Source organism: Ceratotherium simum, chromosome 29 (assembly GCF_057802395.1).
Source record: "Ceratotherium simum simum isolate JZ-2026a chromosome 29, ASM5780239v1, whole genome shotgun sequence".
NCBI lineage: Eukaryota > Metazoa > Chordata > Mammalia > Perissodactyla > Rhinocerotidae > Ceratotherium > Ceratotherium simum.
This window is the reverse complement of record NC_141928.1, coordinates 10820380-10832718: the sequence shown is the minus strand read 5'-3', so window position 1 is coordinate 10832718 and position 12339 is coordinate 10820380. Positions and strand designations below refer to the sequence as shown.

Genomic DNA, 12339 nt, shown 5'->3' with positions numbered 1-12339 from the left:
CCTTGCTGCCCAGAAGGGGTGAGAGCCTGAGGCTGCTTCCCAGGCCTGAGCCACTGTCTCCAAACGCACAAACATATTTATTGGGCTTGATGGCAAACAGATTATGCTTGTCCCGGGAAGGGCAGCTCAAGAGAGAAAACCTTGAAGTCCGGGAAATAATGATGAGGGGAGTTAAATTAAAGTGCATAAAACCCTCCTGAGAGATAACGTCAGGGTGAGTTACAGGCCCGATAAGGGACGGGAGCTTGCAGAGGGGGCTCAGAAAGGTCGCCTGGCGGCTCGCGGAGGACCAGGAATCATAAATATGGGGCAGGATGCCCAGCCGCGGTTGCCGGGGTGAAAATATTGGGGTCATTCCAAAAACAATTATCCTGCTTTGGTTTGCTCTTCAGGTCTTGTAAATCTTTCACCTTTTATAAAAGATTTCTGGGGAAAGAAGCACTTTGGAAACTTTACCTGATTTTTGTGGCTGCTTCTGCTAAAAGGAAACAAAAAGACAAAGGGAAAAAAGTAATTACCCAGCATTCTCGGGGGCACAGGGATGGGCTGACGGATTTCTTATTCCTTGGAGAGTTCTGGCTGCCCTGGGTTTTGACTTTTCCATTTGGAGTCTGCTCACAGTTTAGCAATTAATTTGTTCTGTTCTGAATCCAGTCACAGTGGGGCTCTTGGTACCCAGTGGACCCTGCTTTTTGGGGCAGAGGTGGCAGCTCTGTGGCGGCCATCTTGTCTGGCGTGGCGGCCATCTTGACTGTCTAGTTGGCCATGTTGTCTGGTGTGGCGGCCATCTTGACTGTCTAGTTGGCCATCTGGTCTGGCGTGGCAGCCCTCTTGACTGTCTAGTTGGCCATGTTGTTTGGTGTGGCGGCCATCTTGACTGTCTAGTTGGCCATCTGGTCTGGCGTGGTGGCCATCTTGACTGTCTAGTTGGCCACCTGGTCTGGCGTGGCAGCCCTCTTGACTGCCGAGGTAGCCTTCTTGACTGACGTGGCAGTCGTCTTGGCAGACATGTGCCAAGGCTCATGTGCCCACACAGAGCTCCTGAAGCTGGAGAATGGGTCTGGGCTGTGCCCGGCCTCATGCTCTCTGCTCCATTGCACCCCTGTTTCCCCGTTGTCTGTCCAAGGCGCCTCTGGTTGCAGCTCTGTGCCTCTGTGTCTCTGTGTTCTGGGATGGTTGGCAGCACCCGCAGAAGGTGACCATTCATTCCACAAAAGCTTACTGAGCAGCTGTTAGATGCTGGCCGCTGTGCTGGGCCCTGGTGCCTCAGGCTCAGCTCAGGGCTTCATCTCCGAGGCAACCATTTCCCAGGTTTCTCTGTCCCTCTGAACATACACAGCCACAAAATTGGCTCTTCCTCAGAAATTTCTTTCTCGTCTACTAGCTCATTTAATTCTCATGACCCTGGAGGGGAGGGATTATTAGCCCCATTTAACAGGTGAGGAACCTACGGCTCAGAGAGGTGAAGTGACTGGCCTGATGTCACACAATGGCGGGGAAGGAGGGCGGGGGTGGGGGGGGTGGGGGGGGTGATGAGGCAGAACTGGGATTTCAACCCACACTCCAGAATTGTGTTCTTCCCAGAGTGTCCCTCTCTGCCAAGAACAGTGAAGGGTTAAGATTGTGGGGTCTGGAGTCAGATGGAAGCTGGATTGGAATTTCTGCCCTAGCTGTGTGACCTTGGGTGAGTCCCTGAGTACTTTGAGCTTCACTCTCCTCATCTGTGCAGTGGGCCCAGTGCTATAGTCTTGTCACAGGAGTATGGTGTGGAGTCAGGGAGCTCATGTACCCTGGGCACTGAGCCCAGGCCCCAAGACTCTAGCGCCCTCTAGAGGTGGAGGCTGTTTATATGTACATGTATATGAGAGAGGGTTTCTCCCAATCACCTTTCACCATCTGCCAGCTCCCATCAGGACATAATTATCCAAGTTGAATAAATGTTTGCTGCATGGGACTTGGATTTCCCAAGGTTAAGCCAGACTGCCATGTAGGAGAGGGGGAGGGAGCGGTTCAGGGTCAGAGGAGGATGGCCATGGGCTGCTTGGCCAGGCCATGCCTGCCACAGACTAAACAGTGTTCACGTAGGAATACCCATTTATTCACTCATTCATTCAACAAATGCTATTTTGTGCCAGGCCTGCTCTGGGTGCTGGGGATACAGTGAGTGGGGAACAAGACAGACTTGAGTCCTCCAGGCCCAGAGCTCATATCCAGGGGTGGGAGGCAGATGGGAGCTGGAGAGGCCACGGAGGAGGCCTTTGCTGTGTGCTCCAGGCGGGTGACAATGGCAGCCTGGACGAAGATGGAGTGGCCCTGATGATCCCCGTGGAAGTGTATGGAGTAACTGAGGCTCAGAGAGGTAAAGTGACTTGCCCAAGGTGACACAGGAGGCAGAGAAGGTTTGCCAGACTCCAGAGACCATGCTCTCAGCTAGTACCTGACCCGACTTCGCTTGGACAGCCTGACACGGCATCGCCACCCTGAGTTCTGAACTACCCCAGTTCTAGAAATGTGTACACACGCTTTGGCAAAAAAGGTGTGTGGGAAACACCGAATATGTCACGTCCTTCCTGGAGCACAGTACATGGTGACCCATTAAAGGCTGTGAGGGGTCCTGCAGGAGAGGAACCTGCATAGCAATGTTCACATAGCGTTTCCCAAACCTCTGTGTCCAGGGAACCCTTTGGGGGAACCAGGACATCTTCTAACATTCATTCTGCTCATTTACAAATATTCGTTCAGCTCAGACTATGTCCCAGGCACTGATGGAGCAGAGCAGGTATGGTCCCTGGCCGCAGGGAGTGGAGAGCGGGCATGGGTCACTCCCCTGGAGCCTCACCCTAAGAAAGAGTGTCTGGGCAGGAGGAGGGTGGAGGAGACGGAAGGGTCCTGTGGACAGACGGACACCTCCCTGCACGGAGCCCCCTCCCTGGCCCAGTCAGTGCTGTCACTGCTGTCCCTCAGCAGCTCTCCGGCGCTCCCACAGCCACCCTCTGGGAGTTAGTGCTCAAAGGTGGAGCAGGGACAGTCAGGGTGGAGGGAGTGGACCTGGGGGGCATGGTGGTCTTGGGTCTGGTGGTCATGGGCGTCCTCATTACCGGCGTGGCCAAAAGGAGACAGACAGAAGGAGAGGTGACTGACGACCCAGCCCTCAGAGAGTGGCAGTGTCTTGGTCCGGCTTGGTTCCCGCTGTGCCTGGCTGTGCCGAGGGCTGTGGGAATCCCTTTGCCTGCAGCCGTTGTGGGCCTCCCCTCCATGCAGTCAAGGTGCCTTGGCTAAGTCGATGAAGTCAGGGGGTCAAAGCCACCCCACTCTGGTGGGTCCCTCCCCAGATACTCTGGAAACCAGAAAATCCAGTCAGCAGCGTGTAAGAGCCAGAGGGGCCAAGGCAGGCTTCCTGGAGGAGGAGGTCCCAGAGTCAGGCCAGCAGGGACAGCCCAGCCCAGGCATCCGCAGGGAGGCTGTGGATGTGATGGGGACGAGCAAGGGCTGGGGGGGCCAGAGAGGCCTTGTTCAAATCCGAGCTCTGCCCTAAGTTGCTGTGTGACCCTGGGAAAATGACCTGACTCCTGTGAGCCTCGATTTCCTCTTCTGTGAAATGGGATAATGACAGAACCTCAGGGTGATCCTCGAGGCCTTAGCCCATGGCGGCCCAGAGGAAGATTCCACCGGTGAGAGTGTCGGCCTGGCAGTGGGGGCAGGAGGGCTGTTCACAGTCTTCTTCTCCTCTAAAGAACTGGAGACTCTCTGGAAGATACTCCTTGACCTGAAAAAGCCCCAACTGGCCGCTCCTGTGGGTCCGTTACTGACATGACTTTGCAAATCAGATGTGACAGGGAAACGTGTGCCAAGATGGTGGCCAGCTGTTCGGCTGTGGGGAAGGGGCTGCTTGGGGACCCAGCGGCCTCCTCGGAGAGCAGATGCCGGCCGGCTGGCTGTGCCCGGAGCACAGGTGTGCAAGGGTGGGCGCCCTGCCCGGGGGAGGGAGGGTCAGCGGGCGCTCATGGATTAAACACACACACACACACGCACTCACGCCATCATCCCCGCGCCGCTGCGGTGGACGCGAGGCCTCCACCTCATTGGTGCCCGTGTGGAGGCGGTGGCCCCACAAGGTGGAGGCACTCGGGACTGGAGTCAGCAGCAGGTCCAGGTCCCACAAACGTCCCTTCCTTGCTGGGCAGAGCTCCTTCACCCTTTAGGCCTGGTTATTGTGGAGTGATGCTATCGCCCCTGCTTCTTGGTGATTTTGAGAAAATTAAAAAAAAAAAAAAGACATTTAGCACAGCGGTTGGCACAAAGTAACTGCTGAAGAGGTCCACGGATTTTACCTGTCCCCTGCCCCTTTCCTCCGCCCTGGTCACTGGGGCCCCTCCGCCTGAGCCCTGTGGTCCTGGAGGGGCTGCCAATCACAGTAGCCCATCCCCCGGCCACAGGGATGGGCGCAGGGATGGACATGTGACCCCGCCAGGCCAATCAGAGGCCTGGCCTAGGGTGTGTGTATCGTATTTGGCAGAGAAGCCTCTCCTTCTAGGATCTGAAGCCTCGCCCAGGTCCCTCTTGCCACGTGGAGGATGCCCGTCTCAGGAGGAGAACGAGGCCTGGAAATAGGACAGCAGAGCTGAGAGCCATCAAGCTGATGGGACTCCCGTCCACCGGTGACACACGCGTTGACGATAGGCTGGTCCCCGGCGTTGGGAGGTGTGGGGGTCAGCTGGGAGCTGCTCTGTGATAGCCTAGGGCAGCCAGGTCCTGTCCTCGAGGGCCCCTCACAGCATCCTAGGCAGGGACACAGGTAAGTCCCTCCCCCAAACCCAAAGACCTCCTTTTCCAACATGGGAGACACCAATGATCCGGGAATAGCTACCAGGAGGCCCTCTTCCCTTAGCAGGTGGAGGATTGATTGGGCAACGACGAAGATGCCCGTCTGGCAGGGGTCTTTCTGCACGCTGAGCTCTTGGCCCCCAATGCCCCGTAGCCATGGGCCCCACAGAGAGGCCGCCCGAGCCCAGAGGGAGCCTGAGGAGCCATCTCCTGCTCACACCTCTCCCCGTGGACGGGGTGGGACTTGCCGAGCACTCGCCTTCCTCCCGCTTGGCGAGTTCCTCTGGGGGCTCTTTGTCTTGGAAGCTGTTCTCACGCATCCACCAGTCTGTCATCCTCCAGTTAGATCTATGAGAGCCAGGTGGGGCCTTTACACAGAGTGTTCCCAGCCTCCGGCTACAAACGGGTACATGGGGAGGAGGATGTGTCTCCTTCCACTCCCCACGCCCAGGAGCTCCTGCTACAGACAGCTGCTCACCCAAGCTCGAGAGAATGGGTCGCAGCTCCACGGACATGAGCTCCCCAGGACAGGCTCTGTGTCAGATCATTTCTGTACCTTCAGGACCCATGCTGGGCATGGCACAGGACAGGCATTAGTGGACACTTGTTGAATGAATGCTGAGTGCTTACATTCCTCCGGAGTTGGGGAACTCACTCCCCATCAGGAAACTGTTCTCATCGTATTAGTGGCTGCCTTGAAAGGCTTCCTTGGGCTTCTTCTGGGACAGGCTCGAGAGGGGTCCCTACCTGGCTCCCAGGTCCCCCCCAGCATCCCAAACCAGCAGCAGCTCCCTCCCACTGATGCCTTCCTCTCGCCAGGGTGGAGACGCTCTTTGTAACAAGCTGCTGCTGTAGTTGCAGCCCTGGTCGGACGTGGCTCATCTCCGTCGATCAATGCATTGTCACCCCTGAAAGGGATTAGAAATCCATCTCACCGGATCTCATGTCTCCACACTGTAAATTGCTTATTCTGGTTAATGACTGCTTGGCCAGACGGCCGAGCGAGCCCTTAGCTACACATGGCACTGTTCGTGATGGCTCCTACTGCGCCAAGCCCCTCCCCGCGCACGATCTCGCCAGGTCCTCCCAGCAGCCTTGCGAAGGAGGTTGTATCATTTGCACCCCCATTTCACAGATGGGCCCTGAGGGAGATGGAGGGATTCACTCAAGGCCCCTGGTGTGGTGACTCATGGCAGGGGGGGTGTGGGCCTGGATCAGTGCAACCCCAGACCCCAGAGTGCGACACTGGTGGGCCGAGTGCCCAGGCAGGCCCCAGACCTCGGCCTCAGGAGCCCAAGGGGCATGAAGTCCTCACCCCACTTTCCCCCAAAGGCAGCTGTGACTGCCCCTCCCTGCCATTTTCAGAGGCTTCCCTGGCTTTCATGGCCTAGCCCCAGGAGGAGAATGGGAGGCTGCAGTCCACCGGCCAATCGTGGGCCTTTGTAAAGACACCCGTGGGGGTCCCTGCACTGCTGGGTGATGGAGGTCTCACCCTAGGAGGTGGAGGGCGGGGAGCAGATCAGTCAAAACAATCTGCTCGAGCTCGCACGTGTCATCACCTGGGACCTCTTAGCACAGCCAGTCAATTCCCTTGGAGGTCGCCACCTCTGTGGGCCTGACACCTCCCCCTTTCCCGTGTGTTCACTCAAACACCGCCTGTGCACGAACTCGGACCTTGGCCCCATTTTGGGGCAAGAAAACAGACACAGAAAGCACGCGCAGGTCACCAGCTGGCGAGTGACAGAACTAGGGCCTGACTCTGACTGCAGCGCCCATGCTGGTGGCTCCCAGGCCACCCTGCTCCCCCGACCAGGGTTCCTGGTGAATCCTCCTGGTACCCCAGTAAAGCCACCAGTCATAGGCACTCTTTCCAGTAAGGAAGCCAAGACTTCCGACACTTCCCCGGGATGCCAGGGTTTGGCTCAGATGCTCCCCAGGCCAGAGGAGTAACTCCTAAGATGAGGTGGGCACAGAGGTTTGGGGGTAACCTTGCTTCTAGAACTTTCTCTCCTAATTTACAGCCTCCCCCAGCCCTTTTCTCCAACGCATATCAGCTAAGCCCTTAAAGGAGTCAAGTGCTTGAAGAATGATAAAAATTTAATGTATGTTAAAAGGGTATTAAATTCTAAGCTAAAATTTACATGGAAATATGACATTAAAATATTTTTAGATTTCAGGAAGCTGGGGGCTGGAATGCTATAATACAGACAGATTTTATCATTTTAAAAAGAATTAGCCTCACAGTGTTTCTTACATATTCAGAGTTAATGCATGAAGTGCACCCTGCCTCGGGTAGCCCACGCAGGTGGGTATGGGGTCGGGAGGCTGGGAAGGAGGGCGCAGGCCCCCTGGCTGGACCCCGGGGGCTTCCCTGGGGGTGCTGCGGCTGCCCGGGAGGCTCGAGCTCCTGCTGGCTGGGGTGGCCTTGGCTGGTGTGTTCCCGACGAGTTTGTGACTGGCACCCTTGTCTCCATGTTACTGATGCCCTACTGTGCACCAGGCCTGTGACATTGTCTTATTTACTCTTCACGCAACTCTGTGAAGAAGGTGGGATTTTGTCCCGGTTGTGCAGATGAGAAGCGGCTCAGAGAGGTTGAGTCAGGGGTCCGGGTCACACAGCAGGAGGCAGATTTTTATTCCCTCTGCAGGTTCTCAGCTCAGTCTTGAGGCTGTTGAACATTCACCCACCAGGCCGCCTCCTCCCTTGCTCCTTCCCTGTGGCTGGAGCAGGGCTTCCCTGGGTCCCGGCCCCGGCCTGCCCCCACCTCCACTCCAGCTGCTGCTCTCATCTCTCTCTGGTCCCTCAGGCAGGGCGGCCTTCTCTGCAGGTGGCGGGCCCAGAAGGCACCACTGTCTGTGCTCCTGCTGCAGCCCGAGGGCCTAGAGCAGGCCCAGCCCAGAGGATGTGCTCAGAGGTTTGCGGGCTGAAGGGGCGAGTTTATGTAGCAAGTGCTCGTGGCCACCACCCCCATGCCAGGCCCCGGGCTGGGTGCTGAGCATCCAAAGATAACTCAGACCTGCCCTGGCCCCCCAGTAGTGGGGTTTGCCTTCAGTCTGTGGCTGAGTCCTTTCCAGGAAGGGTCACGGGAGGGGCGTGCAGAGGGGGCGGGGAGATGTGACTGGCTGTGACTTCTACTCGTGAGGCATGTGCTGGCTCCAGGGCTGAAACCCTGGCCCTCGGTGTATCACTGATCCGATGCCGGCGCCCTCCATGCCTGTCTCCGGGTCAGGGGATCTGGCTCTAGGAGGACTGGAAGGCGGGGAGGTGGGCACCATGTGACCAGACCTGAGGTGATCTGGGCATCATTGAGGCTGACCTCCCGTCCCTGGGAGAGGGTGGGGGCCTTGAATGACAGATCAAAGGGGAAACTTGCCCTTTTTCACTCTCTGCCACAGGGCTCCCTCTAGCTGGTGGCCGCCTGGCCTGGCTCAGGTCTCGAGTCTTCAGGAGCAGCGTCCTGCTTCTGAACCAGGAGGGGGGCCCAGGGGCAGGCAGAGCGGCGGTCCCTGACCCAGCTGCCCCTCTCCCAGCTTACGCCTGCTCCAGGCATCGTCACAGTAGAGAGCGAGAGGCTCCTCCGCCTGCCAGCTCTGCGACCCTGTGACCCAGCAAGTCATATCACAGGTCACGGTCGAGGGAGGGCCTGGCCCTTGGAGGGCTGTTTCCTCCTCATACAGGTGGGGGTGCTGACTGGGGTCGGCCATCCCAGGGAACCCCGAGTGGGAGCTGAGCGCACCGCAGCCACTGGATCCTCATCACGATGAGCTCTTACTGCCTCCATTTTACAGACAGGGAAACTGAGGCTCAGAGAGATAAAGGTGTCCTCCATCACCCGGCTGGACAAGGGCCAGGTTTTGTAACTTCAGGCCATGGCTGTGCCCTGGTTGCCCTGAGGAGGCCCCCTGGACCCCTCTGGGTAGTGACAGCTGAGAGCCCCAGCAGACAGACCCCCACCCTTCGGGCCGCAGCCTCGGCCAGGCCAGAGAGTGAGGAGAGTGGCTCAGCCTGGCAGCCAGCTCTGGTCCCAGGAGAAACCCCGGGCTGGATGGGGGGGCCGGCGCGGGCGGAAATGACCACTGGCTGCTTGGCGGGCACCTCCCGCTGCTGCCCCTCCGGGAGGTCACTCATTGGCAGTTAAAAATCTATTGTGACTTGTCAGAAAAATGAATAAATGGGCACATTAGTTTTTCATTCCAGCCCTCAGCATCTGTTTGTCTAATCAGGAGGGAGAGTGGGGAAGTCGCCAGGGCCGCAGGCACGGTTCATGCAAGTTTTCCTCTGTCAGAGGGGTTTACGTGGGTAATGAACAGGCCGTGGTGATTTGAAATATAATCCCATTACGCTGACGAGATTACGGGCCTTGAGACTTCACAAATCACTCTCAGGGCTTTCACAGCAAACACCACCCTGTTGGGATTTTGCATTTAAGCAGAGGTGTTCGGCGAGGAACACGACATGACAGGCTTAACCCTTTCCCTCTCCCGGGCTGCTGCCCACGTAGCTGGGTCCGCCCGCTGGGCCTCGGTGGAACCTTCAGGATCTGGGTGTTTGGGCCCCAGCGGCCAAGACGGAGGGACAGCTTGGGGGGCGGGTGGGAGGTGGGAGAGCCGACTCCCCCACTTCCCAACTGCATGGCCTCAGATGAGCGACTTTGTTTCTCTACCTCAGTTTCCTCATCTGTAAAATGAGGATTGGGCAGGCGTGAGGATGGACTGAGAAAATGTTAATAAAATAGTAACTGACCTTAGCTGAGAGCTTCCTAAGAGGCAGAGGGCAGGCACTGCTGAAACAATGGAAAGTGTCGACTTAGCTTATGTTTGCCTGTGGTCACACACGACGTGATTTCAGGGGTACGCGCATGGGCTCACCTGGACCCCAACTCTGGGAGGGGCCTAGCCACCCTTGGACCGACTGATCCCGACGGAGAGCTCTGGGATGGATCCCGTTGCTTATCCCCAATTCAGAGGCAGGAACGTAATGTGACGAGCTCACAGAGCAGGGCATGGGGATCAGGGATCTGAGCCCAGGTCTGCACCCTGGGCCTCCGACCTCAAGCTGGAGGGAAGCCCCTGCTTTTTCCTTCTCTTCTTCCTGTTCCTCCCTCACTGCTGGGAGAGGGAGAGCACCCGGGGCAGCCTGGCAAGAGTCAGGTGGCAGGAACCTGGGCCAGGAGCTGGGGGCCGGTCCTGCCAGGGCTGCCCCCATGGAGGGCCATGGCAGCCCCTCGGGCCTCATGCTGATGTGGGCACTGGGGTGCAGGGCACGGGCGGCTGGGCAGGGCTGGCTCGGACAGAGGCACAAGCCCTTCTCTCCACTCTGGCTCCTCCTCTCAGTCTTGGGGCCCCTTCCTCAGCCCACGCCACAGCCTCCATCGTCGCCCCGCTGGGAAACAAAAGCTGTTGATGCTGCGCCCAGGTTGTGGAGAAACCACAGCGTCTCCCTCCTGGGTGAGTGTGGAGTGGGGGCTTTATTCTTGCCCAGGAGGCTGCAGCCCCAACCGGCCCATCCCGCTGGCCTTGGCTCCATGCTCCACCTCGTCACAGGTGTCCTGGAGCTCCATGAGGGGAAGGTCACACTGTGTGGGGTACGAGAAGCTGCAATGTCCCGCTCCAACAGGGTGATAAGGGCCTGACGTGACACCCCCAGCCCCAGCCTGGCGCTGGCTGCTGCACCACACAGCTGAGGCTCCAGGCCTTTGCCCCGGCTGCTCTCCTACTCCTGTCTTCTCTGCCTGGCACCTTCCAGGCCCCCGCTGGTCCCCACGGCACTCCATGGCACTTTGTGGTGTGGCCTGGGGGTCACTTGCCCACTCCCCGGCCTCACCAGACTGTGAGCGTCTTGACGCTCCCCTCTCTGCCCTGCTGTTCTGCAACCCCTGACCTGGGCAATGGGGACCCCGAAGAAGCAGCTGGCAGGTTTTCAGGGAGATGACAGGGGTGGGGATCACCTTCCATTTTACCCCATGAAGAGGAGACTCCGAGGAATGTCACTGTGGTCTTCCAGGGCAGTGGGGACACTGGTCCTGAGGGCCCAGGTAGGAGACGTGTTAGGAGGTAGCTGCCGCTCAGAGTGGAAAGGGATCCAACATGCAGAGGCCGGCAGCACAGTGCTGAGAAAGTTCTGGCAGGCAATCACTGAAGGTCAGCCAAGGGTGACCAAATGGGCCAACAAGGAAAAGCACTGACCTGAATGGCAGGGAGTGCCCCGTCACTAGACGTACGCAAGCAGAGGCTCAAGGACTCTGGGAAGGAACTTGCACTTAACTGCCCCGAGAGAGGAGGCTGGAGTAAATGACCTCATAGTATTTCAACTCCCAGAACTCTTGCTCAGAAGCAGAGAAGCTCCTGCAAGTTTTGGCAAACAGAAGCCACTGGAAGGAAGGTTGGGCTCACTGTGATCCTGAGACATTTAAGACATTTTCTAGAAAGGTCTGCAGAGGTCACCTCATTCAGCACCTTCATTTACAGATGAGGAAACTGAGGCCCCAAGGAGGCAGTGCTCGGCTCGGGGCCACACAGCTGCTAGCTGTGGAGGGCAGAGCCCCGTGGTTAGGAGCATGCTGCGGTCTCAGTCACGGTGTCCTGGACGAAAGGTGAGACCCTTCCAAGCCCTGAGTCCTCACCTCTGGAATAGAGATAATGACAGGACCGCAGAGGCTGGTTGCGGGAGGCACATGGGCTCATGCTTATTTATAAAGGGCCGCATACAGCCTGCCTGGCCCGCAGTAGGCTCCAGGGCCCAGCGCCCAGGCCTGCCAGGCCACCCACACTTGAAGTCCCAGTCATGAGTTATCATCACGTCAGGCGGGGGCCACCCTGGATCTAGGTCAGGAGACGCTGCTGAAAAGCGGAGTGTGGCCGTAGGGTCACTTCAGTTGAACTTGGTGTGCTGAGCTCTGCTTTGTAAAGCCTGTCCTTGAGGAGCTCACGGTCTTATCTTAAAATCCCCGTGTAGGGTGTGAGAGAGGGGCCGGGGAAAATCGGATTTTAAATTGTCTGGATATTTGGTTGACCAGGGTGGTGGTGACAGTGTTCTCCTTAAATTATTCCTTTAAGTGGACACGTGTTTTATGTAAACTGCATGCGTGCTGTATTTCACAACATGAGAATGGTGTCGATTTTGTAAGTGAAGGAGGTGATGATTTCAATGTCACCCTTGAGTGCAGAGGGTCATTCTGCCTTGCTCAGTAGTTAGGGAGGCCCACATGCATCTCAGAGACATTCGGTACCATGTCAACTGCCAGCAAATGTCACCACCCAGAGTGATTCACTGTAGAGTCACCGTCTTCAGGGTAAGGGATTCAAGACTCTAAGAATTCAAAGCAATATGCAAAAAAGGTATTTATATGACTTTTATTTTAATATCATTTTAATATTGAATATGTCACAAGATTTAATGACCAAATTAGTCATTTACATTTTCCAAAGATATCTAAATATAAAATTGCTAAAAATTCAAATACAGAGAGCAAGCTACAAATAATATTTCTTTTGTTTCTGGGGGGGGGGTAGGAA

At 57.0% G+C, this 12339-nt stretch overlaps 1 non-coding gene across 1 annotated transcript; it reads left to right on the top strand.

Annotated features, from left to right (window-relative positions):
- The first annotated feature begins 372 nt into the window (after nucleotides 1-372).
- LOC147913197 (U5 spliceosomal RNA) lies at nucleotides 373-490 on the top strand. Its single transcript, XR_015549052.1, has one exon. It is a non-coding gene; the product is annotated as a U5 spliceosomal RNA (small nuclear RNA).
- Nucleotides 491-12339: the final 11849 nt, after the last annotated feature.